General features: G+C 41.4%; 33 non-coding genes across 33 annotated transcripts; 15 read left to right on the forward strand and 18 right to left on the reverse strand.

The window, feature by feature from the left end:
* Positions 1–208: 208 nt before the first annotated feature.
* On the forward strand, positions 209–281 carry TRNAM-CAU (transfer RNA methionine (anticodon CAU)). Its single transcript has one exon. It is a non-coding gene; the product is annotated as a tRNA-Met (tRNA).
* Positions 282–2542: 2261 nt separating this feature from the next.
* On the reverse strand, positions 2543–2614 carry TRNAE-UUC (transfer RNA glutamic acid (anticodon UUC)). Its single transcript has one exon. It is a non-coding gene; the product is annotated as a tRNA-Glu (tRNA).
* Positions 2615–3147: 533 nt separating this feature from the next.
* On the forward strand, positions 3148–3220 carry TRNAM-CAU (transfer RNA methionine (anticodon CAU)). The gene has a single exon. It is a non-coding gene; the product is annotated as a tRNA-Met (tRNA).
* A 2261-nt stretch (positions 3221–5481) lies between these two features.
* Positions 5482–5553, reverse strand: TRNAE-UUC (transfer RNA glutamic acid (anticodon UUC)). The gene has a single exon. It is a non-coding gene; the product is annotated as a tRNA-Glu (tRNA).
* Positions 5554–6661: 1108 nt separating this feature from the next.
* TRNAE-UUC (transfer RNA glutamic acid (anticodon UUC)) lies at positions 6662–6733 on the reverse strand. The gene has a single exon. It is a non-coding gene; the product is annotated as a tRNA-Glu (tRNA).
* Positions 6734–7699: 966 nt separating this feature from the next.
* Positions 7700–7771, reverse strand: TRNAE-UUC (transfer RNA glutamic acid (anticodon UUC)). The gene has a single exon. It is a non-coding gene; the product is annotated as a tRNA-Glu (tRNA).
* A 113-nt stretch (positions 7772–7884) lies between these two features.
* Positions 7885–7957, forward strand: TRNAM-CAU (transfer RNA methionine (anticodon CAU)). The gene has a single exon. It is a non-coding gene; the product is annotated as a tRNA-Met (tRNA).
* A 922-nt stretch (positions 7958–8879) lies between these two features.
* Positions 8880–8951, reverse strand: TRNAE-UUC (transfer RNA glutamic acid (anticodon UUC)). The gene has a single exon. It is a non-coding gene; the product is annotated as a tRNA-Glu (tRNA).
* Positions 8952–9064: 113 nt separating this feature from the next.
* On the forward strand, positions 9065–9137 carry TRNAM-CAU (transfer RNA methionine (anticodon CAU)). Its single transcript has one exon. It is a non-coding gene; the product is annotated as a tRNA-Met (tRNA).
* Positions 9138–10058: 921 nt separating this feature from the next.
* Positions 10059–10130, reverse strand: TRNAE-UUC (transfer RNA glutamic acid (anticodon UUC)). The gene has a single exon. It is a non-coding gene; the product is annotated as a tRNA-Glu (tRNA).
* Positions 10131–10244: 114 nt separating this feature from the next.
* On the forward strand, positions 10245–10317 carry TRNAM-CAU (transfer RNA methionine (anticodon CAU)). The gene has a single exon. It is a non-coding gene; the product is annotated as a tRNA-Met (tRNA).
* Positions 10318–11238: 921 nt separating this feature from the next.
* Positions 11239–11310, reverse strand: TRNAE-UUC (transfer RNA glutamic acid (anticodon UUC)). The gene has a single exon. It is a non-coding gene; the product is annotated as a tRNA-Glu (tRNA).
* A 113-nt stretch (positions 11311–11423) lies between these two features.
* On the forward strand, positions 11424–11496 carry TRNAM-CAU (transfer RNA methionine (anticodon CAU)). Its single transcript has one exon. It is a non-coding gene; the product is annotated as a tRNA-Met (tRNA).
* A 921-nt stretch (positions 11497–12417) lies between these two features.
* TRNAE-UUC (transfer RNA glutamic acid (anticodon UUC)) lies at positions 12418–12489 on the reverse strand. Its single transcript has one exon. It is a non-coding gene; the product is annotated as a tRNA-Glu (tRNA).
* Positions 12490–12602: 113 nt separating this feature from the next.
* Positions 12603–12675, forward strand: TRNAM-CAU (transfer RNA methionine (anticodon CAU)). Its single transcript has one exon. It is a non-coding gene; the product is annotated as a tRNA-Met (tRNA).
* A 1219-nt stretch (positions 12676–13894) lies between these two features.
* Positions 13895–13966, reverse strand: TRNAE-UUC (transfer RNA glutamic acid (anticodon UUC)). Its single transcript has one exon. It is a non-coding gene; the product is annotated as a tRNA-Glu (tRNA).
* A 114-nt stretch (positions 13967–14080) lies between these two features.
* Positions 14081–14153, forward strand: TRNAM-CAU (transfer RNA methionine (anticodon CAU)). The gene has a single exon. It is a non-coding gene; the product is annotated as a tRNA-Met (tRNA).
* Positions 14154–15513: 1360 nt separating this feature from the next.
* On the reverse strand, positions 15514–15585 carry TRNAE-UUC (transfer RNA glutamic acid (anticodon UUC)). The gene has a single exon. It is a non-coding gene; the product is annotated as a tRNA-Glu (tRNA).
* Positions 15586–15699: 114 nt separating this feature from the next.
* Positions 15700–15772, forward strand: TRNAM-CAU (transfer RNA methionine (anticodon CAU)). The gene has a single exon. It is a non-coding gene; the product is annotated as a tRNA-Met (tRNA).
* A 921-nt stretch (positions 15773–16693) lies between these two features.
* TRNAE-UUC (transfer RNA glutamic acid (anticodon UUC)) lies at positions 16694–16765 on the reverse strand. Its single transcript has one exon. It is a non-coding gene; the product is annotated as a tRNA-Glu (tRNA).
* A 116-nt stretch (positions 16766–16881) lies between these two features.
* TRNAM-CAU (transfer RNA methionine (anticodon CAU)) lies at positions 16882–16954 on the forward strand. The gene has a single exon. It is a non-coding gene; the product is annotated as a tRNA-Met (tRNA).
* Positions 16955–17436: 482 nt separating this feature from the next.
* Positions 17437–17508, reverse strand: TRNAE-UUC (transfer RNA glutamic acid (anticodon UUC)). Its single transcript has one exon. It is a non-coding gene; the product is annotated as a tRNA-Glu (tRNA).
* A 113-nt stretch (positions 17509–17621) lies between these two features.
* TRNAM-CAU (transfer RNA methionine (anticodon CAU)) lies at positions 17622–17694 on the forward strand. The gene has a single exon. It is a non-coding gene; the product is annotated as a tRNA-Met (tRNA).
* A 921-nt stretch (positions 17695–18615) lies between these two features.
* Positions 18616–18687, reverse strand: TRNAE-UUC (transfer RNA glutamic acid (anticodon UUC)). The gene has a single exon. It is a non-coding gene; the product is annotated as a tRNA-Glu (tRNA).
* Positions 18688–18800: 113 nt separating this feature from the next.
* On the forward strand, positions 18801–18873 carry TRNAM-CAU (transfer RNA methionine (anticodon CAU)). Its single transcript has one exon. It is a non-coding gene; the product is annotated as a tRNA-Met (tRNA).
* Positions 18874–21134: 2261 nt separating this feature from the next.
* On the reverse strand, positions 21135–21206 carry TRNAE-UUC (transfer RNA glutamic acid (anticodon UUC)). Its single transcript has one exon. It is a non-coding gene; the product is annotated as a tRNA-Glu (tRNA).
* Positions 21207–22314: 1108 nt separating this feature from the next.
* Positions 22315–22386, reverse strand: TRNAE-UUC (transfer RNA glutamic acid (anticodon UUC)). The gene has a single exon. It is a non-coding gene; the product is annotated as a tRNA-Glu (tRNA).
* A 966-nt stretch (positions 22387–23352) lies between these two features.
* On the reverse strand, positions 23353–23424 carry TRNAE-UUC (transfer RNA glutamic acid (anticodon UUC)). The gene has a single exon. It is a non-coding gene; the product is annotated as a tRNA-Glu (tRNA).
* Positions 23425–23537: 113 nt separating this feature from the next.
* On the forward strand, positions 23538–23610 carry TRNAM-CAU (transfer RNA methionine (anticodon CAU)). The gene has a single exon. It is a non-coding gene; the product is annotated as a tRNA-Met (tRNA).
* A 921-nt stretch (positions 23611–24531) lies between these two features.
* On the reverse strand, positions 24532–24603 carry TRNAE-UUC (transfer RNA glutamic acid (anticodon UUC)). Its single transcript has one exon. It is a non-coding gene; the product is annotated as a tRNA-Glu (tRNA).
* Positions 24604–24717: 114 nt separating this feature from the next.
* TRNAM-CAU (transfer RNA methionine (anticodon CAU)) lies at positions 24718–24790 on the forward strand. Its single transcript has one exon. It is a non-coding gene; the product is annotated as a tRNA-Met (tRNA).
* Positions 24791–25570: 780 nt separating this feature from the next.
* Positions 25571–25642, reverse strand: TRNAE-UUC (transfer RNA glutamic acid (anticodon UUC)). Its single transcript has one exon. It is a non-coding gene; the product is annotated as a tRNA-Glu (tRNA).
* Positions 25643–25756: 114 nt separating this feature from the next.
* TRNAM-CAU (transfer RNA methionine (anticodon CAU)) lies at positions 25757–25829 on the forward strand. Its single transcript has one exon. It is a non-coding gene; the product is annotated as a tRNA-Met (tRNA).
* Positions 25830–25851: the final 22 nt, after the last annotated feature.

The following is a 25851-nucleotide window of genomic DNA, read 5'->3' on the forward strand; positions in this document are numbered from 1 at the left end:
TGCAAGTTTATAAAAAAAACACATTCCCATACCGGGAGTCGAGCCCGGGCCGCCTGGGTGAAAACAAGGAATCCTAACCGCTAGACCATATGGGACCTGCTTCTGCCACAGTTTTTTTGTATGAGGAAAAAAAAAGTAAAAAAGTGATCTAAAATTTGTATTCTTTTGAATTATCAGCTTGGCACTGGATCATACCACCATGCCACTTGCCTCGTTAGCGCAGTAGGTAGCGCGTCAGTCTCATAATCTGAAGGTCGTGAGTTCAATCCTCACACGGGGCTATTTTTCTTGGCTTTAGCCATGAGGTTTTGTTGATTTCCTTAAGAGATGGGCATGAGTTTAGCTTAGAAGGCAAGTGGACCAAATGAATGGCTTAAAACTGTGGGGTAATGATTTTCTTTTTTCATCCACAAAGAACAACTCCAACTCCAGCTGCTTAACTCTGCAGTGATCTGGTCGGCCTATGAATTTAATAATCTGAAAACTGTGAGTTTGATTCCCACACCGGGCAATTTTTCCATCTTTTGCCATGAGGTTTGGTTGACTTCTTGTCTTTAGCCATGAGAGACACAACTGGGCAATTTTCTTGTCTTTAGCCATGAGGTTTTGCTGAATTCCTTAAGAGATGGGCATGAGTTTAGCTTAGAAGGCAAGTGGACCAAATGAATGGCTTAAAACTGTGGGGTAATGATTTTCTTTTTTCATCCACAAAGAACAACTCCAACTCCAGCTGCTTAACTCTGCAGTGATCTGGTCGGCCTATGAATTTAATAATCTGAAAACTGTGAGTTTGATTCCCACACCGGGCAATTTTTCCATCTTTTGCCATGAGGTTTGGTTGACTTCTTGTCTTTAGCCATGAGAGACAAAACTGGGCAATTTTCTTGTCTTTAGCCATGAGGTTTTGTTGATTTCCTTAAGAGATGGGCATGAGTTTAGCTTAGAAGGTAATTTTTCCATCTTTTGCCATGAGGTTTGGTTGACTTCTTGTCTTTAGCCATGAGAGACAAAACTGGGCAATTTTCTTGTCTTTAGCCATGAGGTTTTGCTGAATTCCTTAAGAGATGGGCATGAGTTTAGCTTAGAAGGCAAGTGGACCAAATGAATGGCTTAAAGCTGTGGGGTAATGATTTTCTTTTTCCATCCACAAAGTACAACTCCAACTCCAGCTGCTTAACTCTGCAGTGATCTGGTCGGCCTATGAATTTAATAATCTGAAAACTGTGAGTTTAATCCTCACACCAGGCAATTTTTCCATCTTTTGCCATGAGGTTTGGTTGACTTGCTTAGCATCATAGAGTTAGAAAGTGGAGATGGGGATGAGTTTAGCTTTGAAGCCAAGTGGGATCTTGAGAAAATGGATATAATAAATGGCTAACAACAGATGTGTTCCGATTTCTTTCTTTTCACCCACAAAGACCAACTACAACTCCATCCACTTCACTTTCCAATGACCTCACCCTCCTTTGAACTTGCCTGCAAGTTTATAAAAAAAACACATTCCGATACCGGGAGTCGAACCCTGGCCGCCTGGGTGAAAACCAGGAATCCTAACCGCTAGACCATATGGGACCTACTTCTTCCACTTCCAAGGTTGTGAGTTCGATCCTCACAGGGGACAATTTTTCTTGGCTTTAGCCATGAGGTTTTGTTGATTTCCTTAAGAGATGGGCATGAGTTTAGCTTAGAAGGCAAGTGAACCAAATGAATGGCTTAAAGCTGTGGGGTAAGGATTTTCTTTTTTCATCCACAAAGAACAACTCCAACTCCAGCTGCTTAACTCTGCAGTGATCTGGTCGGCCTATGAATTTAATAATCTGAAAACTGTGAGTTTGATCCTCACTTTGGGCAATTTTTCCATCTTTTGCCATGAGGTTTGGTTGACTTCTTGTCTTTAGCCATGAGAGACAAAACTGGGCAATTTTCTGGTCTTTAGCCATGAGGTTTTGTTGATTTCCTTAAGAGATGGGCATGAGTTTAGCTTAGAAGGTAATTTTTCCATCTTTTGCCATGAGGTTTGGTTGACTTCTTGTCTTTAGCCATGAGAGACATAACTGGGCAATTTTCTTGTCTTTAGCCATGAGGTTTTGCTGAATTCCTTAAGAGATGGGCATGAGTTTAGCTTAGAAGGCAAGTGGACCAAATGAATGGCTTAAAGCTGTGGGGTAATGATTTTCTTTTTCCATCCACAAAGTACAACTCCAACTCCAGCTGCTTAACTCTGCAGTGATCTGGTCGGCCTATGAATTTAATAATCTGAAAACTGTGAGTTTAATCCTCACACCAGGCAATTTTTCCATCTTTTGCCATGAGGTTTGGTTGCCTTCTTTAGCATCATAGAGTTAGAAAGTGGAGATGGGGATGAGTTTAGCTTTGAAGCCAAGTGGGATCTTGAGAAAATGGATATAATAAATGGCTAACAACAGATGTGTTCCGATTTCTTTCTTTTCACCCACAAAGACCAACTAGAACTCCGTCCGCTTCACTTTCAAATGACCTCACCCTCCTTTGAACTTGCCTGCAAGTTTATAAAAAAAACACATTCCCATACCGGGAGTCGAACCCGGGCCGCCTGGTTGAAAACCAGGAATCCTAACCGCTAGACCATATGGGACCTGCTTCTGCCACATTTTTTTTGTATGAGGAAAAAAAAAAGTAAAAAAGTGATCTAAAATTTGTATTCTTTTGAATTATCCGCTTGGCACTGGATCATATCACCATGCCACTTGCCTCGTTAGTGCAGTAGGTAGCGCGTCAGTTTCATAATCTGATGGTTGTGAGTTCGATCCTCACAGGGGGCAATTTTTCTTGGCTTTAGCCATGAGGTTTTGTTGATTTCCTTAAGAGATGGGCATGAGTTTAGCTTAGAAGGCAAGTGGACCAAATGAATGGCTTAAAGCTGTGGGGTAAGGATTTTCTTTTTTCATCCACAAAGAACAACTCCAACTCCAGCTGCTTAACTCTGCAGTGATCTGGTCAGCCTATGAATATAATAATCTGAAAACTGTGAGTTTGATCCTCACTTTGGGCAATTTTTCCATCTTTTGCCATGAGGTTTGGTTGACTTCTTGTCTTTAGCCATGAGAGACAAAATTTGTATTCTTTTGAATTATCAGCTTGGCACTGGATCATACCACCATGCCACTTGCCTCGTTAGCGCAGTAGGTAGCGCGTCAGTCTCATAATCTGAAGGTCGTGAGTTCAATCCTCACACGGGGCTATTTTTCTTGGCTTTAGCCATGAGGTTTTGTTGATTTCCTTAAGAGATGGGCATGAGTTTAGCTTAGAAGGCAAGTGGACCAAATGAATGGCTTAAAACTGTGGGGTAATGATTTTCTTTTTTCATCCACAAAGAACAACTCCAACTCCAGCTGCTTAACTCTGCAGTGATCTGGTCGGCCTATGAATTTAATAATCTGAAAACTGTGAGTTTGATTCCCACACCGGGCAATTTTTCCATCTTTTGCCATGAGGTTTGGTTGACTTCTTGTCTTTAGCCATGAGAGACACAACTGGGCAATTTTCTTGTCTTTAGCCATGAGGTTTTGCTGAATTCCTTAAGAGATGGGCATGAGTTTAGCTTAGAAGGCAAGTGGACCAAATGAATGGCTTAAAACTGTGGGGTAATGATTTTCTTTTTTCATCCACAAAGAACAACTCCAACTCCAGCTGCTTAACTCTGCAGTGATCTGGTCGGCCTATGAATTTAATAATCTGAAAACTGTGAGTTTGATTCCCACACCGGGCAATTTTTCCATCTTTTGCCATGAGGTTTGGTTGACTTCTTGTCTTTAGCCATGAGAGACAAAACTGGGCAATTTTCTTGTCTTTAGCCATGAGGTTTTGTTGATTTCCTTAAGAGATGGGCATGAGTTTAGCTTAGAAGGTAATTTTTCCATCTTTTGCCATGAGGTTTGGTTGACTTCTTGTCTTTAGCCATGAGAGACAAAACTGGGCAATTTTCTTGTCTTTAGCCATGAGGTTTTGCTGAATTCCTTAAGAGATGGGCATGAGTTTAGCTTAGAAGGCAAGTGGACCAAATGAATGGCTTAAAGCTGTGGGGTAATGATTTTCTTTTTCCATCCACAAAGTACAACTCCAACTCCAGCTGCTTAACTCTGCAGTGATCTGGTCGGCCTATGAATTTAATAATCTGAAAACTGTGAGTTTAATCCTCACACCAGGCAATTTTTCCATCTTTTGCCATGAGGTTTGGTTGACTTGCTTAGCATCATAGAGTTAGAAAGTGGAGATGGGGATGAGTTTAGCTTTGAAGCCAAGTGGGATCTTGAGAAAATGGATATAATAAATGGCTAACAACAGATGTGTTCCGATTTCTTTCTTTTCACCCACAAAGACCAACTACAACTCCATCCACTTCACTTTCCAATGACCTCACCCTCCTTTGAACTTGCCTGCAAGTTTATAAAAAAAACACATTCCGATACCGGGAGTCGAACCCTGGCCGCCTGGGTGAAAACCAGGAATCCTAACCGCTAGACCATATGGGACCTACTTCTTCCACTTCCAAGGTTGTGAGTTCGATCCTCACAGGGGACAATTTTTCTTGGCTTTAGCCATGAGGTTTTGTTGATTTCCTTAAGAGATGGGCATGAGTTTAGCTTAGAAGGCAAGTGAACCAAATGAATGGCTTAAAGCTGTGGGGTAAGGATTTTCTTTTTTCATCCACAAAGAACAACTCCAACTCCAGCTGCTTAACTCTGCAGTGATCTGGTCGGCCTATGAATTTAATAATCTGAAAACTGTGAGTTTGATCCTCACTTTGGGCAATTTTTCCATCTTTTGCCATGAGGTTTGGTTGACTTCTTGTCTTTAGCCATGAGAGACAAAACTGGGCAATTTTCTGGTCTTTAGCCATGAGGTTTTGTTGATTTCCTTAAGAGATGGGCATGAGTTTAGCTTAGAAGGTAATTTTTCCATCTTTTGCCATGAGGTTTGGTTGACTTCTTGTCTTTAGCCATGAGAGACATAACTGGGCAATTTTCTTGTCTTTAGCCATGAGGTTTTGCTGAATTCCTTAAGAGATGGGCATGAGTTTAGCTTAGAAGGCAAGTGGACCAAATGAATGGCTTAAAGCTGTGGGGTAATGATTTTCTTTTTCCATCCACAAAGTACAACTCCAACTCCAGCTGCTTAACTCTGCAGTGATCTGGTCGGCCTATGAATTTAATAATCTGAAAACTGTGAGTTTAATCCTCACACCAGGCAATTTTTCCATCTTTTGCCATGAGGTTTGGTTGCCTTCTTTAGCATCATAGAGTTAGAAAGTGGAGATGGGGATGAGTTTAGCTTTGAAGCCAAGTGGGATCTTGAGAAAATGGATATAATAAATGGCTAACAACAGATGTGTTCCGATTTCTTTCTTTTCACCCACAAAGACCAACTAGAACTCCGTCCGCTTCACTTTCAAATGACCTCACCCTCCTTTGAACTTGCCTGCAAGTTTATAAAAAAAACACATTCCCATACCGGGAGTCGAACCCGGGCCGCCTGGTTGAAAACCAGGAATCCTAACCGCTAGACCATATGGGACCTGCTTCTGCCACATTTTTTTTGTATGAGGAAAAAAAAAAGTAAAAAAGTGATCTAAAATTTGTATTCTTTTGAATTATCCGCTTGGCACTGGATCATATCACCATGCCACTTGCCTCGTTAGTGCAGTAGGTAGCGCGTCAGTTTCATAATCTGATGGTTGTGAGTTCGATCCTCACAGGGGGCAATTTTTCTTGGCTTTAGCCATGAGGTTTTGTTGATTTCCTTAAGAGATGGGCATGAGTTTAGCTTAGAAGGCAAGTGGACCAAATGAATGGCTTAAAGCTGTGGGGTAAGGATTTTCTTTTTTCATCCACAAAGAACAACTCCAACTCCAGCTGCTTAACTCTGCAGTGATCTGGTCAGCCTATGAATATAATAATCTGAAAACTGTGAGTTTGATCCTCACTTTGGGCAATTTTTCCATCTTTTGCCATGAGGTTTGGTTGACTTCTTGTCTTTAGCCATGAGAGACAAAACTGGGCAATTTTCTGGTCTTTAGCCATGAGGTTTTGTTGATTTCCTTAAGAGATGGGCATGAGTTTAGCTTAGAAGGTAATTTTTCCATCTTTTGCCATGAGGTTTGGTTGACTTCTTGTCTTTAGCCATGAGAGACACAACTGAACAATTTTCTTGTCTTTAGCCATGAGGTTTTGCTGAATTCCTTAAGAGATGGGCATGAGTTTAGCTTAGAAGGCAAGTGGACCAAATGAATGGCTTAAAGCTGTGGGGTAATGATTTTCTTTTTCCATCCACAAAGTACAACTCCAACTCCAGCTGCTTAACTCTGCAGTGATCTGGTCGGCCTATGAATTTAATAATCTGAAAACTGTGAGTTTAATCCTCACACCAGGCAATTTTTCCATCTTTTGCCATGAGGTTTGGTTGCCTTCTTTAGCATCATAGAGTTAGAAAGTGGAGATGGGGATGAGTTTAGCTTTGAAGCCAAGTGGGATCTTGAGAAAATGGATATAATAAATGGCTAACAACAGATGTGTTCCGATTTCTTTCTTTTCACCCACAAAGACCAACTAGAACGCCGTCCGCTTCACTTTCAAATGACCTCACCCTCCTTTGAACTTGCCTGCAAGTTTATAAAAAAAACACATTCCCATACCGGGAGTCGAACCCGGGCCGCCTGGGTGAAAACCAGGAATCCTAACCGCTAGACCATATGGGACCTGCTTCTGCCACAGTTTTTTTGTATGAGGAAAAAAAAAGTAAAAAAGTGATCTAAAATTTGTATTCTTTTGAATTATCCACTTGGCACTGGATCATACCACCATGCCACTTGCCTCGTTAGCGCAGTAGGTAGCGCTTCAGTCTCTTAATCTGAAGGTCGTGAGTTCGATCCTCACACAGGGCAATTTTTCTTGGCTTTAGCCATGAGGTTTTGTTGATTTCCTTAAGAGATGGGCATGAGTTTAGCTTAGAAGGCAAGTGGACCAAATGAATGGCTTAAAGCTGTCGGGTAAGGATTTTCTTTTTTCATCCACAAAGAACAACTCCAACTCTAGCTGCTTAACTCTGCAGTGATCTGGTCGGCCTATGAATTTAATAATCTGAAAACTGTGAGTTTGATCCTCACTTTGGGCAATTTTTCCATCTTTTGCCATGAGGTTTGGTTGACTTCTTGTCCTTATCCATGAGAGACACAACTGGGCAATTTTCTTGTCTTTAGCCATGAGGTTTTACTGAATTCCTTAAGAGATGGGCATGAGTTTAGCTTAGAAGGCAAGTGGACCAAATGAATGGCTTAAAACTGTGGGGTAATGATTTTCTTTTTCCATCCACAAAGTACAACTCCAACTCCAGCTGCTTAACTCTGCAGTGATCTGGTCGGCCAATGAATTTAATAATCTGAAAACTGTGAGTTTAATCCTCACACCAGGCAATTTTTCCATCTTTTGCCATGAGGTTTGGTTGACTTCCTTAGTATCATAGAGTTAGAAAGTGGAGATGGGGATGAGTTAAGCTTTGAAGCCAAGTGGGATCTTGAGAAAATGGATATAATAAATGGCTAACAACAGATGTGTTCCGCTTTCTTTCTTTTCACCCACAAAGACCAACTAGAACTCCGTCCGCTTCACTTTCAAATGACCTCACCCTCCTTTGAACTTGCCTGCAAGTTTATAAAAAAAACACATTCCCATACCGGGAGTCGAACCCGGGCCGCCTGGGTGAAAACCAGGAATCCTAACCGCTAGACCATATGGGACCTGCTTCTGCCACAGTTTTTTTGTATGAGGAAAAAAAAAGTAAAAAAGTGATCTAAAATTTGTATTCTTTTGAATTATCAGCTTGGCACTGGATCATACCACCATGCCACTTGCCTCGTTAGCGCAGTAGGTAGCGCGTCAGTCTCATAATCTGAAGGTCGTGAGTTCAATCCTCACACGGGGCTATTTTTCTTGGCTTTAGCCATGAGGTTTTGTTAATTTCCTTAAGAGATGGGCATGAGTTTAGCTTAGAAGGCAAGTGGACCAAATGAATGGCTTAAAACTGTGGGGTAATGATTTTCTTTTTTCATCCACAAAGAACAACTCCAACTCCAGCTGCTTAACTCTGCAGTGATCTGGTCGGCCTATGAATTTAATAATCTGAAAACTGTGAGTTTGATTCCCACACCGGGCAATTTTTCCATCTTTTGCCATGAGGTTTGGTTGACTTCTTGTCTTTAGCCATGAGAGACAAAACTGGGCAATTTTCTTGTCTTTAGCCATGAGGTTTTGTTGATTTCCTTAAGAGATGGGCATGAGTTTAGCTTAGAAGGTAATTTTTCCATCTTTTGCCATGAGGTTTGGTTGACTTCTTGTCTTTAGCCATGAGAGACAAAACTGGGCAATTTTCTTGTCTTTAGCCATGAGGTTTTGCTGAATTCCTTAAGAGATGGGCATGAGTTTAGCTTAGAAGGCAAGTGGACCAAATGAATGGCTTAAAGCTGTGGGGTAGTGATTTTCTTTTTCCATCCACAAAGTACAACTCCAACTCCAGCTGCTTAACTCTGCAGTGATCTGGTCGGCCTATGAATTTAATAATCTGAAAACTGTGAGTTTAATCCTCACACCAGGCAATTTTTCCATCTTTTGCCATGAGGTTTGGTTGACTTCCTTAGCATCATAGAGTTAGAAAGTGGAGATGGGGATGAGTTTAGCTTTGAAGCCAAGTGGGATCTTGAGAAAATGGATATAATAAATGGCTAACAACAGATGTGTTCCGATTTCTTTCTTTTCACCCACAAAGACCAACTAGAACTCCGTCCGCTTCACTTTCAAATGACCTCACCCTCCTTTGAACTTGCCTGCAAGTTTATAAAAAAAAACAGATTCCCATACCGGGAGTCGAACCCGGGCCGCCTGGGTGAAAACCAGGAATCCTAACCGCTAGACCATATGGGACCTGCTTCTGCCACAGTTTTTTTGTATGAGGAAAAAAAAAGTAAAAAAGTGATCTAAAATTTGTATTCTTTTGAATTATCCGCTTAGCACTGGATCAAACCACCATGCCACTTGCCTCGTTAGCGCAGTAGGTAGTGCGTCAGTCTCATAATCTGAAGGTCGTGAGTTCGATCCTCACACGGGGCAATTTTTCTTGGCTTTAGCCATGAGGTTTTGTTGATTTCCTTAAGAGATGGGCATGAGTTTAGCTTAGAAGGCAAGTGGACCAAATGAATGGCTTAAAGCTGTGGGGTAATGATTTTCTTTTTCCATCCACAAAGAACAACTCCAACTCCAGCTGCTTAACTCTGCAGTGATCTGGTCGGCCTATGAATTTAATAATCTGAAAACTGTGAGTTTGATTCCCACACCGGGCAATTTTTCCATCTTTTGCCATGAGGTTTGGTTGACTTCTTGTCTTTAGCCATGAGAGACAAAACTGGGCAATTTTCTTGTCTTTAGCCATGAGGTTTTGTTGATTTCCTTAAGAGATGGGCATGAGTTTAGCTTAGAAGGTAATTTTTCCATCTTTTGCCATGAGGTTTGGTTGACTTCTTGTCTTTAGCCATGAGAGACAAAACTGGGCAATTTTCTTGTTTTTAGCCATGTGGTTTTGCTGAATTCCTTAAGAGATGGGCATGAGTTTAGCTTAGAAGGCAAGTGGACCAAATGAATGGCTTAAAGCTGTGGGGTAATGATTTTCTTTTTCCATCCACAAAGTACAACTCCAACTTCAGCTGCTTAACTCTGCAGTGATCTGGTCGGCCTATGAATTTAATAATCTGAAAACTGTGAGTTTAATCCTCACACCAGGCAATTTTTCCATCTTTTGCCACGAGGTTTGGTTGACTTCCTTAGCATCATAGAGTTAGAAAGTGGAGATGGGGATGAGTTTAGCTTTGAAGCCAAGTGGGATCTTGAGAAAATGGATATAATAAATGGCTAACAACAGATGTGTTCCGATTTCTTTCTTTTCACCCACAAAGACCAACTAGAACTCCGTCCGCTTCACTTTCAAATGACCTCACCCTCCTTTGAACTTGCCTGCAAGTTTATAAAAAAAACACTTTCCCATACCGGGAGTCGAACTCGGGCCGCCTGGGTGAAAACCAGGAATCCTAACCGCTAGACCATATGGGACCTGCTTCTGCCACAGTTTTTTTGTATGAGGAAAAAAAAAAGTAAAAAAGTGATCTAAAATTTGTATTCTTTTGAATTATCCGCTTGGCACTGGATCATACAACCATGCCACTTGCCTCGTTAGCGCAGTAGGTAGCGCGTCAGTCTCATAATCTGAAGGTCGTGAGTTCGATCCTCACACGGGGCAATTTTTCTTGGCTTTAGCCATTAGGTTTTGTTGATTTCATTAAGAGATGGGCATGAGTTTAGCTTAGAAGGCAAGTGGACCAAATGAATGGCTTAAAGCTGTGGGGTAAGGATTTTCTTTTTTCATCCACAAAGAACAACTCCAACTCCAGCTGCTTAACTCTGCAGTGATCTGGTCGGCCTATGAATTTAATAATCTGAAAACTGTGAGTTTGATTCCCACACCGGGCAATTTTTCCATCTTTTGCCATAAGGTTTGGTTGACTTCTTGTCTTTAGCCATGAGAGACAAAACTGGGCAATTTTCTTGTCTTTAGCCATGAGGTTTTGTTGATTTCCTTAAGAGATGGGCATGAGTTTAGCTTAGAAGGTAATTTTTCCATCTTTTGCCATGAGGTTTGGTTGACTTCTTGTCTTTAGCCATGAGAGACAAAACTGGGCAATTTTCTTGTCTTTAGCCATGAGGTTTTGCTGAATTCCTTAAGAGATGGGCATGAGTTTAGCTTAGAAGGCAAGTGGACCAAATGAATGGCTTAAAGCTGTGGGGTAATGATTTTCTTTTTCCATCCACAAAGTACAACTCCAACTTCAGCTGCTTAACTCTGCAGTGATCTGGTCGGCCTATGAATTTAATAATCTGAAAACTGTGAGTTTAATCCTCACACCAGGCAATTTTTCCATCTTTTGCCATGAGGTTTGGTTGCCTTCTTTAGCATCATAGAGTTAGAAAGTGGAGATGGGGATGAGTTTAGCTTTGAAGCCAAGTAGGATCTTGAGAAAATGGATATAATAAATGGCTAACAACAGATGTGTTCCGATTTCTTTCTTTTCACCCACAAAGACCAACTAGAACGCCGTCCGCTTCACTTTCAAATGACCTCACCCTCCTTTGAACTTGCCTGCAAGTTTATAAAAAAAACACATTCCCATGCCGGGAGTCGAACCCGGGCCGCCTGGGTGAAAACCAGGAATCCTAACCGCTAGACCATATGGGACCTGCTTCTGCCACAGTTTTTTTGTATGAGGAAAAAAAAAGTAAAAAAGTGATCTAAAATTTGTATTCTTTTGAATTATCCACTTGGCACTGGATCATACCACCATGCCTCTTGCCTCGTTAGCGCAGTAGGTAGCGCTTCAGTCTCATAATCTGAAGGTCGTGAGTTCGATCCTCACACAGGGCAATTTTTCTTGGCTTTAGCCATGAGGTTTTGTTGATTTCCTTAAGAGATGGGCATGAGTTTAGCTTAGAAGGCAAGTGGACCAAATGAATGGCTTAAAGCTGTGGGGTAAGGATTTTCTTTTTTCATCCACAAAGAACAACTCCAACTCCAGCTGCTTAACTCTGCAGTGATCTGGTCGGCCTATGAATTTAATAATCTGAAAACTGTGAGTTTGATTCCCACACCGGGCAATTTTTCCATCTTTTGCCATGAGGTTTGGTTGACTTCTTGTCTTTAGCCATGAGAGACAAAACTGGGCAATTTTCTTGTCTTTAGCCATGAGGTTTTGTTGATTTCCTTAAGAGATGGGCATGAGTTTAGCTTAGAAGGTAATTTTTCCATCTTTTGCCATGAGGTTTGGTTGACTTCTTGTCTTTAGCCATGAGAGACAAAACTGGGCAATTTTCTTGTCTTTAGCCATGAGGTTTTGCTGAATTCCTTAAGAGATGGGCATGAGTTTAGCTTAGAAGGCAAGTGGACCAAATGAATGGCTTAAAGCTGTGGGGTAATGATTTTCTTTTTCCATCCACAAAGTACAACTCCAACTTCAGCTGCTTAACTCTGCAGTGATCTGGTCGGCCTATGAATTTAATAATCTGAAAACTGTGAGTTTAATCCTCACACCAGGCAATTTTTCCATCTTTTGCCATGAGGTTTGGTTGCCTTCTTTAGCATCATAGAGTTAGAAAGTGGAGATGGGGATGAGTTTAGCTTTGAAGCCAAGTGGGATCTTGAGAAAATGGATATAATAAATGGCTAACAACAGATGTGTTCCGATTTCTTTCTTTTCACCCACAAAGACCAACTAGAACGCCGTCCGCTTCACTTTCAAATGACCTCACCCTCCTTTGAACTTGCCTGCAAGTTTATAAAAAAAACACATTCCCATACCGGGAGTCGAACCCGGGCCGCCTGGGTGAAAACCAGGAATCCTAACCGCTAGACCATATGGGACCTGCTTCTGCCACAGTTTTTTTGTATGAGGAAAAAAAAAGTAAAAAAGTGATCTAAAATTTGTATTCTTTTGAATTATCCACTTGGCACTGGATCATACCACCATGCCACTTGCCTTGTTAGCGCAGTAGGTAGCGCTTCAGTCTCATAATCTGAAGGTCGTGAGTTCGATCCTCACACAGGGCAATTTTTCTTGGCTTTAGCCATGAGGTTTTGTTGATTTCCTTAAGAGATGGGCATGAGTTTAGCTTAGAAGGCAAGTGGACCAAATGAATGGCTTAAAGCTGTCGGGTAAGGATTTTCTTTTTTCATCCACAAAGAACAACTCCAACTCTAGCTGCTTAACTCTGCAGTGATCTGGTCGGCCTATGAATTTAATAATCTGAAAACTGTGAGTTTGATCCTCACTTTGGGCAATTTTTCCATCTTTTGCCATGAGGTTTGGTTGACTTCTTGTCTTTAGCCATGAGAGACACAACTGGGCAATTTTCTTGTCTTTAGCCATGAGGTTTTGCTGAATTCCTTAAGAGATGGGCATGAGTTTAGCTTAGAAGGCAAGTGGACCAAATGAATGGCTTAAAGCTGTGGGGTAGTGATTTTCTTTTTCCATCCACAAAGTACAACTCCAACTCCAGCTGCTTAACTCTGCAGTGATCTGGTCGGCCTATGAATTTAATAATCTGAAAACTGTGAGTTTGATTCCCACACCGGGCAATTTTTCCATCTTTTGCCATGAGGTTTGGTTGACTTCTTGTCTTTAGCCATGAAAGACAAAACTGGGCAATTTTCTTGTCTTTAGCCATGAGGTTTTGTTGATTTCCTTAAGAGATGGGCATGAGTTTAGCTTAGAAGGTAATTTTTCCATCTTTTGCCATGAGGTTTGGTTGACTTCTTGTCTTTAGCCATGAGAGACAAAACTGGGCAATTTTCTTGTCTTTTGCCATGAGGTTTTGCTGAATTCCTTAAGAGATGGGCATGAGTTTAGCTTAGAAGGCAAGTGGACCAAATGAATGGCTTAAAGCTGTGGGGTAATGATTTTCTTTTTCCATCCACAAAGTACAACTCCAACTTCAGCTGCTTAACTCTGCAGTGATCTGGTCGGCCTATGAATTTAATAATCTGAAAACTGTGAGTTTAATCCTCACACCAGGCAATTTTTCCATCTTTTGCCACGAGGTTTGGTTGACTTCCTTAGCATCATAGAGTTAGAAAGTGGAGATGGGGATGAGTTTAGCTTTGAAGCCAAGTGGGATCTTGAGAAAATGGATATAATAAATGGCTAACAACAGATGTGTTCCGATTTCTTTCTTTTCACCCACAAAGACCAACTAGAACTCCGTCCGCTTCACTTTCAAATGACCTCACCCTCCTTTGAACTTGCCTGCAAGTTTATAAAAAAAACACATTCCCATACCGGGAGTCGAACCCGGGCCGCCTGGGTGAAAACCAGGAATCCTAACCGCTAGACCATATGGGACCTGCTTCTGCCACAGTTTTTTTGTATGAGGAAAAAAAAAAGTAAAAAAGTGATCTAAAATTTGTATTCTTTTGAATTATCCGCTTGGCACTGGATCATACCACCATGCCACTTGCCTCCTTAGCGCAGTAGGTAGCGCGTCAGTCTCATAATCTGAAGGTCGTGAGTTCGATCCTCACACGGGGCAATTTTTCTTGGCTTTAGCCATGAGGTTTTGTTGATTTCCTTAAGAGATGGGCATGAGTTTAGCTTAGAAGGCAAGTGGACCAAATGAATGGCTTAAAGCTGTGGGGTAAGGATTTTCTTTTTTCATCCACAAAGAACAACTCCAACTCCAGCTGCTTAACTCTGCAGTGATCTGGTCGGCCTATGAATTTAATAATCTGAAAACTGTGAGTTTGATTCCCACACCGGGCAATTTTTCCATCTTTTGCCATGAGGTTTGGTTGACTTCTTGTCTTTAGCCATGAGAGACAAAACTGGGCAATTTTCTTGTCTTTAGCCATGAGGTTTTGTTGATTTCCTTAAGAGATAGGCATGAGTTTAGCTTAGAAGGTAATTTTTCCATCTTTTGCCATGAGGTTTGGTTGACTTCTTGTCTTTAGCCATGAGAGACAAAACTGGGCAATTTTCTTGTCTTTAGCCATGAGGTTTTGCTGAATTCCTTAAGAGATGGGCATGAGTTTAGCTTAGAAGGCAAGTGGACCAAATGAATGGCTTAAAGCTGTGGGGTAATGATTTTCTTTTTTCATCCACAAAGAACAACTCCAACTCCAGCTTCTTAACTCTGCAGTGATCTGGTCGGCCTATGAATTTAATAATCCGAAAACTGTGAGTTTGATTCCCACACCGGGCAATTTTTCCATCTTTTGCCATGAGGTTTGGTTGACTTCTTGTCTTTAGCCATGAGAGACAAAACTGGGCAATTTTCTTGTCTTTAGCCATGAGGTTTTGTTGATTTCCTTAAGAGATGGGCATGAGTTTAGCTTAGAAGGTAATTTTTCCATCTTTTGCCATGAGGTTTGGTTGACTTCTTGTCTTTAGCCATGAGAGACAAAACTGGGCAATTTTCTTGTCTTTAGCCATGAGGTTTTGCTGAATTCCTTAAGAGATGGGCATGAGTTTAGCTTAGAAGGCAAGTGGACCAAATGAATGGCTTAAAGCTGTGGGGTAATGATTTTCTTTTTCCATCCACAAAGTACAACTCCAACTTCAGCTGCTTAACTCTGCAGTGATCTGGTCGGCCTATGAATTTAATAATCTGAAAACTGTGAGTTTAATCCTCACACAAGGCAATTTTTCCATCTTTTGCCACGAGGTTTGGTTGACTTCCTTAGCATCATAGAGTTAGAAAGTGGAGATGGGGATGAGTTTAGCTTTGAAGCCAAGTGGGATCTTGAGAAAATGGATATAATAAATGGCTAACAACAGATGTTTTCCGATTTCTTTCTTTTCACCCACAAAGACCAACTAGAACTCCGTCCGCTTCACTTTCAAATGACCTCACCCTCCTTTGAACTTGCCTGCAAGTTTATAAAAAAAACACATTCCCATACCGGGAGTCGAACCCGGGCCGCCTGGGTGAAAACCAGGAATCCTAACCGCTAGACCATATGGGACCTGCTTCTGCCACAGTTTTTTTGTATGAGGAAAAAAAAAAGTAAAAAAGTGATCTAAAATTTGTATTCTTTTGAATTATCCGCTTGGCACTGGATCATACCACCATGCCACTTGCCTCGTTAGCGCAGTAGGTAGCGCGTCAGTCTCATAATCTGAAGGTCGTGAGTTCGATCCTCACACGGGGCTATTTTTCTTTTCTTTAGCCATGAGGTTTGGTTGATTTCCTTAAGAGATGGGCATGAGTTTAGCTTAGAAGGCAAGTGGACCAAATGAATGGCTTAAAGCTGTGGGGTAAGGATTTTCTTTTTTCATCCACAAAGAACAACTCCAACTCCAGCTGCTTAACTCTGCAGTGATCTGGTCGGCCTATGAATTTAATAATCTGAAAACTGTGAGTTTGATTCCCACACCGGGCAATTTTTCCATCTTTTGCCATGAGGTTTGGTTGACTTCTTGTCTTTAGCCATGAGAGACAAAACTGGGCAATTTTCTTGTCTTTAGCCATGAGGTTTTGTTGATTTCCTTAAGAGATGGGCATGAGTTTAGCTTAGAAGGTAATTTTTCCATCTTTTGCCATGAGGTTTGGTTGACTTCTTGTCTTTAGCCATGAGAGACAAAACTGGGCAATTTTCTTGTCTTTAGCCATGAGGTTTTGCTGAATTCCTTAAGAGATGGGCATGAGTTTAGCTTAGAAGGCAAGTGGACCAAATGAATGGCTTAAAGCTGTGGGGTAATGATTTTCTTTTTCCATCCACAAAGTACAACTCCAACTTCAGCTGCTTAACTCTGCAGTGATCTGGTCGGCCTATGAATTTAATAATCTGAAAACTGTGAGTTTAATCCTCACACCAGGCAATTTTTCCATCTTTTGCCATGAGGTTTGGTTGACTTCCTTAGCATCATAGAGTTAGAAAGTGGAGATGGGGATGAGTTTAGCTTTGAAGCCAAGTGGGATCTTGAGAAAATGGATATAATAAATGGCTAACAACAGATGTGTTCCGATTTCTTTCTTTTCACCCACAAAGACCAACTAGAACTCCGTCCGCTTCACTTTCAAATGACCTCACCCTCCTTTGAACTTGCCTGCAAGTTTATAAAAAAAACACATTCCCATACCGGGAGTCGAACCCGGGCCGCCTGGGTGAACACCAGGAATCCTAACCGCTAGACCATATGGGACCTGCTTCTGCCACAGTTTTTTTGTTGGAGGAAAAAAAAAAAAGTAAAAAAGTGATCTAAAATTTGTATTCTTTTGAATTATCCGCTTGGCACTGGATCATACCACCATGCCACTTGCCTCGTTAGCGTAGTAGGTAGCGCGTCAGTCTCATAATCTGAAGGTCGTGAGTTCGATCCTCACACGGGGCAATTTTTCTTGGCTTTAGCCATGAGGTTTTGTTGATGTCCTTAAGAGATGGGCATGAGTTTAGCTTAGAAGGCAAGTGGACCAAATGAATGGCTTAAAGCTGTGGGGTAATGATTTTCTTTTTTCATCCACAAAGAACAACTCCAACTCCAGCTGCTTAACTCTGCAGTGATCTGGTCGGCCTATGAATTTAATAATCTGAAAACTGTGAGTTTAATCCTCACACCAGGCAATTTTTCCATCTTTTGCCATGAGGTTTGGTTGACTTCCTTAGCATCATAGAGTTAGAAAGTGGAGATGGGGATGAGTTTAGCTTTGAAGCCAAGTGGGATCTTGAGAAAATGGATATAATAAATGGCTAACAACAGATGTGTTCCGATTTCTTTCTTTTCACCCACAAAGACCAACTAGAACTCCGTCCGCTTCACTTTCAAATGACCTCACCCTCCTTTGAACTTGCCTGCAAGTTTATAAAAAAAACACATTCCCATACCGGGAGTCGAACCCGGGCCGCCTGGGTGAAAACCAGGAATCCTAACCGCTAGACCATAAGGGACCTGCTTCTGCCACAGTTTTTTTGTATGAGGAAAAAAAAAGTAAAAAAGTGATCTAAAATTTGTATTCTTTTGAATTATCCGCTTGGCACTGGATCAAACCACCATGCCACTTGCCTCGTTAGCGCAGTAGGTAGCGCGTCAGTCTCATAATCTGAAGGTCGTGAGTTCGATCCTCACACAGGGCAATTTTTCTTGGCTTTAGCCATGAGGTTTTGTTGATTTCCTTAAGAGATGGGCATGAGTTTAGCTTAGAAGGCAAGTGGACCAAATGAATGGCTTAAAGCTGTGGGGTAAGGATTTTCTTTTTTCATCCACAAAGAACAACTCCAACTCCAGCTGCTTAACTCTGCAGTGATCTGGTCGGCCTATGAATTTAATAATCTGAAAACTGTGAGTTTGATTCCCACACCGGGCAATTTTTCCATCTTTTGCCATGAGGTTTGGTTGACTTCTTGTCTTTAGCCATGAGAGACAAAACTGGGCAATTTTCTTGTCTTTAGCCATGAGGTTTTGTTGATTTCCTTAAGAGATGGGCATGAGTTTAGCTTAGAAGGTAATTTTTCCATCTTTTGCCATGAGGTTTGGTTGACTTCTTGTCTTTAGCCATGAGAGACAAAACTGGGCAATTTTCTTGTCTTTAGCCATGAGGTTTTGCTGAATTCCTTAAGAGATGGGCATGAGTTTAGCTTAGAAGGCAAGTGGACCAAATGAATGGCTTAAAGCTGTGGGGTAATGATTTTCTTTTTCCATCCACAAAGTACAACTCCAACTTCAGCTGCTTAACTCTGCAGTGATCTGGTCGGCCTATGAATTTAATAATCTGAAAACTGTGAGTTTAATCCTCACACCAGGCAATTTTTCCATCTTTTGCCATGAGGTTTGGTTGACTTCCTTAGCATCATAGAGTTAGAAAGTGGAGATGGGGATGAGTTTAGCTTTGAAGCCAAGTGGGATCTTGAGAAAATGGATATAATAAATGGCTAACAACAGATGTGTTCCGATTTCTTTCTTTTCACCCACAAAGACCAACTACAACTCCGTCCGCTTCACTTTCAAATGACCTCACCCTCCTTTGAACTTGCCTGCAAGTTTATAAAAAAAACACATTCCCATACCGGGAGTCGAACCCGGGCCGCCTGGGTGAAAACAAGGAATCCTAACCGCTAGACCATATGGGACCTGCTTCTGTCACAGTTTTTTTGTATGAGGAAAAAAAAAGTAAAAAAGTGATCTAAAATTTGTATTCTTTTGAATTATCAGCTTGGCACTGGATCATACCACCATGCCACTTGCCTCGTTAGCGCAGTAGGTAGCGCGTCAGTCTCATAATCTGAAGGTCGTGAGTTCAATCCTCACACGGGGCTATTTTTCTTGGCTTTAGCCATGAGGTTTTGTTGATTTCCTTAAGAGATGGGCATGAGTTTAGCTTAGAAGGCAAGTGGACCAAATGAATGGCTTAAAACTGTGGGGTAATGATTTTCTTTTTTCATCCACAAAGAACAACTCCAACTCCAGCTGCTTAACTCTGCAGTGATCTGGTCGGCCTATGAATTTAATAATCTGAAAACTGTGAGTTTGATTCCCACACCGGGCAATTTTTCCATCTTTTGCCATGAGGTTTGGTTGACTTCTTGTCTTTAGCCATGAGAGACACAACTGGGCAATTTTCTTGTCTTTAGCCATGAGGTTTTGCTGAATTCCTTAAGAGATGGGCATGAGTTTAGCTTAGAAGGCAAGTGGACCAAATGAATGGCTTAAAACTGTGGGGTAATGATTTTCTTTTTTCATCCACAAAGAACAACTCCAACTCCAGCTGCTTAACTCTGCAGTGATCTGGTCGGCCTATGAATTTAATAATCTGAAAACTGTGAGTTTGATTCCCACACCGGGCAATTTTTCCAGCTTTTGCCATGAGGTTTGGTTGACTTCTTGTCTTTAGCCATGAGAGACAAAACTGGGCAATTTTCTTGTCTTTAGCCATGAGGTTTTGTTGATTTCCTTAAGAGATGGGCATGAGTTTAGCTTAGAAGGTAATTTTTCCATCTTTTGCCATGAGGTTTGGTTGACTTCTTGTCTTTAGCCATGAGAGACAAAACTGGGCAATTTTCTTGTCTTTAGCCATGAGGTTTTGCTGAATTCCTTAAGAGATGGGCATGAGTTTAGCTTAGAAGGCAAGTGGACCAAATGAATGGCTTAAAGCTGTGGGGTAATGATTTTCTTTTTCCATCCACAAAGTACAACTCCAACTCCAGCTGCTTAACTCTGCAGTGATCTGGTCGGCCTATGAATTTAATAATCTGAAAACTGTGAGTTTAATCCTCACACCAGGCAATTTTTCCATCTTTTGCCATGAGGTTTGGTTGACTTGCTTAGCATCATAGAGTTAGAAAGTGGAGATGGGGATGAGTTTAGCTTTGAAGCCAAGTGGGATCTTGAGAAAATGGATATAATAAATGGCTAACAACAGATGTGTTCCGATTTCTTTCTTTTCACCCACAAAGACCAACTACAACTCCATCCACTTCACTTTCCAATGACCTCACCCTCCTTTGAACTTGCCTGCAAGTTTATAAAAAAAACACATTCCGATACCGGGAGTCGAACCCTGGCCGCCTGGGTGAAAACCAGGAATCCTAACCGCTAGACCATATGGGACCTACTTCTTCCACTTCCAAGGTTGTGAGTTCGATCCTCACAGGGGACAATTTTTCTTGGCTTTAGCCATGAGGTTTTGTTGATTTCCTTAAGAGATGGGCATGAGTTTAGCTTAGAAGGCAAGTGAACCAAATGAATGGCTTAAAGCTGTGGGGTAAGGATTTTCTTTTTTCATCCACAAAGAACAACTCCAACTCCAGCTGCTTAACTCTGCAGTGATCTGGTCGGCCTATGAATTTAATAATCTGAAAACTGTGAGTTTGATCCTCACTTTGGGCAATTTTTCCATCTTTTGCCATGAGGTTTGGTTGACTTCTTGTCTTTAGCCATGAGAGACAAAACTGGGCAATTTTCTGGTCTTTAGCCATGAGGTTTTGTTGATTTCCTTAAGAGATGGGCATGAGTTTAGCTTAGAAGGTAATTTTTCCATCTTTTGCCATGAGGTTTGGTTGACTTCTTGTCTTTAGCCATGAGAGACATAACTGGGCAATTTTCTTGTCTTTAGCCATGAGGTTTTGCTGAATTCCTTAAGAGATGGGCATGAGTTTAGCTTAGAAGGCAAGTGGACCAAATGAATGGCTTAAAGCTGTGGGGTAATGATTTTCTTTTTCCATCCACAAAGTACAACTCCAACTCCAGCTGCTTAACTCTGCAGTGATCTGGTCGGCCTATGAATTTAATAATCTGAAAACTGTGAGTTTAATCCTCACACCAGGCAATTTTTCCATCTTTTGCCATGAGGTTTGGTTGCCTTCTTTAGCATCATAGAGTTAGAAAGTGGAGATGGGGATGAGTTTAGCTTTGAAGCCAAGTGGGATCTTGAGAAAATGGATATAATAAATGGCTAACAACAGATGTGTTCCGATTTCTTTCTTTTCACCCACAAAGACCAACTAGAACTCCGTCCGCTTCACTTTCAAATGACCTCACCCTCCTTTGAACTTGCCTGCAAGTTTATAAAAAAAACACATTCCCATACCGGGAGTCGAACCCGGGCCGCCTGGTTGAAAACCAGGAATCCTAACCGCTAGACCATATGGGACCTGCTTCTGCCACATTTTTTTTGTATGAGGAAAAAAAAAAGTAAAAAAGTGATCTAAAATTTGTATTCTTTTGAATTATCCGCTTGGCACTGGATCATATCACCATGCCACTTGCCTCGTTAGTGCAGTAGGTAGCGCGTCAGTTTCATAATCTGATGGTTGTGAGTTCGATCCTCACAGGGGGCAATTTTTCTTGGCTTTAGCCATGAGGTTTTGTTGATTTCCTTAAGAGATGGGCATGAGTTTAGCTTAGAAGGCAAGTGGACCAAATGAATGGCTTAAAGCTGTGGGGTAAGGATTTTCTTTTTTCATCCACAAAGAACAACTCCAACTCCAGCTGCTTAACTCTGCAGTGATCTGGTCAGCCTATGAATATAATAATCTGAAAACTGTGAGTTTGATCCTCACTTTGGGCAATTTTTCCATCTTTTGCCATGAGGTTTGGTTGACTTCTTGTCTTTAGCCATGAGAGACAAAACTGGGCAATTTTCTGGTCTTTAGCCATGAGGTTTTGTTGATTTCCTTAAGAGATGGGCATGAGTTTAGCTTAGAAGGTAATTTTTCCATCTTTTGCCATGAGGTTTGGTTGACTTCTTGTCTTTAGCCATGAGAGACACAACTGGGCAATTTTCTTGTCTTTAGCCATGAGGTTTTGCTGAATTCCTTAAGAGATGGGCATGAGTTTAGCTTAGAAGGCAAGTGGACCAAATGAATGGCTTAAAGCTGTGGGGTAATGATTTTCTTTTTCCATCCACAAAGTACAACTCCAACTCCAGCTGCTTAACTCTGCAGTGATCTGGTCGGCCTATGAATTTAATAATCTGAAAACTGTGAGTTTAATCCTCACACCAGGCAATTTTTCCATCTTTTGCCATGAGGTTTGGTTGCCTTCTTTAGCATCATAGAGTTAGAAAGTGGAGATGGGGATGAGTTTAGCTTTGAAGCCAAGTGGGATCTTGAGAAAATGGATATAATAAATGGCTAACAACAGATGTGTTCCGATTTCTTTCTTTTCACCCACAAAGACCAACTAGAACGCCGTCCGCTTCACTTTCAAATGACCTCACCCTCCTTTGAACTTGCCTGCAAGTTTATAAAAAAAACACATTCCCATACCGGGAGTCGAACCCGGGCCGCCTGGGTGAAAACCAGGAATCCTAACCGCTAGACCATATGGGACCTGCTTCTGCCACAGTTTTTTTGTATGAGGAAAAAAAAAGTAAAAAAGTGATCTAAAATTTGTATTCTTTTGAATTATCCACTTGGCACTGGATCATACCACCATGCCACTTGCCTCGTTAGCGCAGTAGGTAGCGCTTCAGTCTCTTAATCTGAAGGTCGTGAGTTCGATCCTCACACAGGGCAATTTTTCTTGGCTTTAGCCATGAGGTTTTGTTGATTTCCTTAAGAGATGGGCATGAGTTTAGCTTAGAAGGCAAGTGGACCAAATGAATGGCTTAAAGCTGTCGGGTAAGGATTTTCTTTTTTCATCCACAAAGAACAACTCCAACTCTAGCTGCTTAACTCTGCAGTGATCTGGTCGGCCTATGAATTTAATAATCTGAAAACTGTGAGTTTGATCCTCACTTTGGGCAATTTTTCCATCTTTTGCCATGAGGTTTGGTTGACTTCTTGTCCTTATCCATGAGAGACACAACTGGGCAATTTTCTTGTCTTTAGCCATGAGGTTTTACTGAATTCCTTAAGAGATGGGCATGAGTTTAGCTTAGAAGGCAAGTGGACCAAATGAATGGCTTAAAACTGTGGGGTAATGATTTTCTTTTTCCATCCACAAAGTACAACTCCAACTCCAGCTGCTTAACTCTGCAGTGATCTGGTCGGCCAATGAATTTAATAATCTGAAAACTGTGAGTTTAATCCTCACACCAGGCAATTTTTCCATCTTTTGCCATGAGGTTTGGTTGACTTCCTTAGCATCATAGAGTTAGAAAGTGGAGATGGGGATGAGTTAAGCTTTGAAGCCAAGTGGGATCTTGAGAAAATGGATATAATAAATGGCTAACAACAGATGTGTTCCGCTTTCTTTCTTTTCACCCACAAAGACCAACTAGAACTCCGTCCGCTTCACTTTCAAATGACCTCACCCTCCTTTGAACTTGCCTGCAAGTTTATAAAAAAAACACATTCCCATACCGGGAGTCGAACCCGGGCCGCCTGGGTGAAAACCAGGAATCCTAACCGCTAGACCATATGGGACCTGCTTCTGCCACAGTTTTTTTGTATGAGGAAAAAAAAAGTAAAAAAGTGATCTAAAATTTGTATTCTTTTGAATTATCAGCTTGGCACTGGATCATACCACCATGCCACTTGCCTCGTTAGCGCAGTAGGTAGCGCGTCAGTCTCATAATCTGAAGGTCGTGAGTTCAATCCTCACACGGGGCTATTTTTCTTGGCTTTAGCCATGAGGTTTTGTTAATTTCCTTAAGAGATGGGCATGAGTTTAGCTTAGAAGGCAAGTGGACCAAATGAATGGCTTAAAACTGTGGGGTAATGATTTTCTTTTTTCATCCACAAAGAACAACTCCAACTCCAGCTGCTTAACTCTGCAGTGATCTGGTCGGCCTATGAATTTAATAATCTGAAAACTGTGAGTTTGATTCCCACACCGGGCAATTTTTCCATCTTTTGCCATGAGGTTTGGTTGACTTCTTGTCTTTAGCCATGAGAGACAAAACTGGGCAATTTTCTTGTCTTTAGCCATGAGGTTTTGTTGATTTCCTTAAGAGATGGGCATGAGTTTAGCTTAGAAGGTAATTTTTCCATCTTTTGCCATGAGGTTTGGTTGACTTCTTGTCTTTAGCCATGAGAGACAAAACTGGGCAATTTTCTTGTCTTTAGCCATGAGGTTTTGCTGAATTCCTTAAGAGATGGGCATGAGTTTAGCTTAGAAGGCAAGTGGACCAAATGAATGGCTTAAAGCTGTGGGGTAGTGATTTTCTTTTTCCATCCACAAAGTACAACTCCAACTCCAGCTGCTTAACTCTGCAGTGATCTGGTCGGCCTATGAATTTAATAATCTGAAAACTGTGAGTTTAATCCTCACACCAGGCAATTTTTCCATCTTTTGCCATGAGGTTTGGTTGACTTCCTTAGCATCATAGAGTTAGAAAGTGGAGATGGGGATGAGTTTAGCTTTGAAGCCAAGTGGGATCTTGAGAAAATGGATATAATAAATGGCTAACAACAGATGTGTTCCGATTTCTTTCTTTTCACCCACAAAGACCAACTAGAACTCCGTCCGCTTCACTTTCAAATGACCTCACCCTCCTTTGAACTTGCCTGCAAGTTTATAAAAAAAACACTTTCCCATACCGGGAGTCGAACTCGGGCCGCCTGGGTGAAAACCAGGAATCCTAACCGCTAGACCATATGGGACCTGCTTCTGCCACAGTTTTTTTGTATGAGGAAAAAAAAAAGTAAAAAAGTGATCTAAAATTTGTATTCTTTTGAATTATCCGCTTGGCACTGGATCATACAACCATGCCACTTGCCTCGTTAGCGCAGTAGGTAGCGCGTCAGTCTCATAATCTGAAGGTCGTGAGTTCGATCCTCACACGGGGCAATTTTTCTTGGCTTTAGCCATTAGGTTTTGTTGATTTCATTAAGAGATGGGCATGAGTTTAGCTTAGAAGGCAAGTGGACCAAATGAATGGCTTAAAGCTGTGGGGTAAGGATTTTCTTTTTTCATCCACAAAGAACAACTCCAACTCCAGCTGCTTAACTCTGCAGTGATCTGGTCGGCCTATGAATTTAATAATCTGAAAACTGTGAGTTTGATTCCCACACCGGGCAATTTTTCCATCTTTTGCCATAAGGTTTGGTTGACTTCTTGTCTTTAGCCATGAGAGACAAAACTGGGCAATTTTCTTGTCTTTAGCCATGAGGTTTTGCTGAATTCCTTAAGAGATGGGCATGAGTTTAGCTTAGAAGGCAAGTGGACCAAATGAATGGCTTAAAGCTGTGGGGTAGTGATTTTCTTTTTCCATCCACAAAGTACAACTCCAACTCCAGCTGCTTAACTCTGCAGTGATCTGGTCGGCCTATGAATTTAATAATCTGAAAACTGTGAGTTTAATCCTCAAACCAGGCAATTTTTCCATCTTTTGCCACGAGGTTTGGTTGACTTCCTTAGCATCATAGAGTTAGAAAGTGGAGATGGGGATGAGTTTAGCTTTGAAGCCAAGTGGGATCTTGAGAAAATGGATATAATAAATGGCTAACAACAGATGTGTTCCGATTTCTTTCTTTTCACCCACAAAGACCAACTAGAACTCCGTCCGCTTCACTTTCAAATGACCTCACCCTCCTTTGAACTTGCCTGCAAGTTTATAAAAAAAACACTTTCCCATACCGGGAGTCGAACTCGGGCCGCCTGGGTGAAAACCAGGAATCCTAACCGCTAGACCATATGGGACCTGCTTCTGCCACAGTTTTTTTGTATGAGGAAAAAAAAAAGTAAAAAAGTGATCTAAAATTTGTATTCTTTTGAATTATCCGCTTGGCACTGGATCATACAACCATGCCACTTGCCTCGTTAGCGCAGTAGGTAGCGCGTCAGTCTCATAATCTGAAGGTCGTGAGTTCGATCCTCACACGGGGCAATTTTTCTTGGCTTTAGCCATT

The sequence above is a fragment of the Hyla sarda genome, chromosome 4 (assembly GCF_029499605.1).
Source record: "Hyla sarda isolate aHylSar1 chromosome 4, aHylSar1.hap1, whole genome shotgun sequence".
NCBI lineage: Eukaryota > Metazoa > Chordata > Amphibia > Anura > Hylidae > Hyla > Hyla sarda.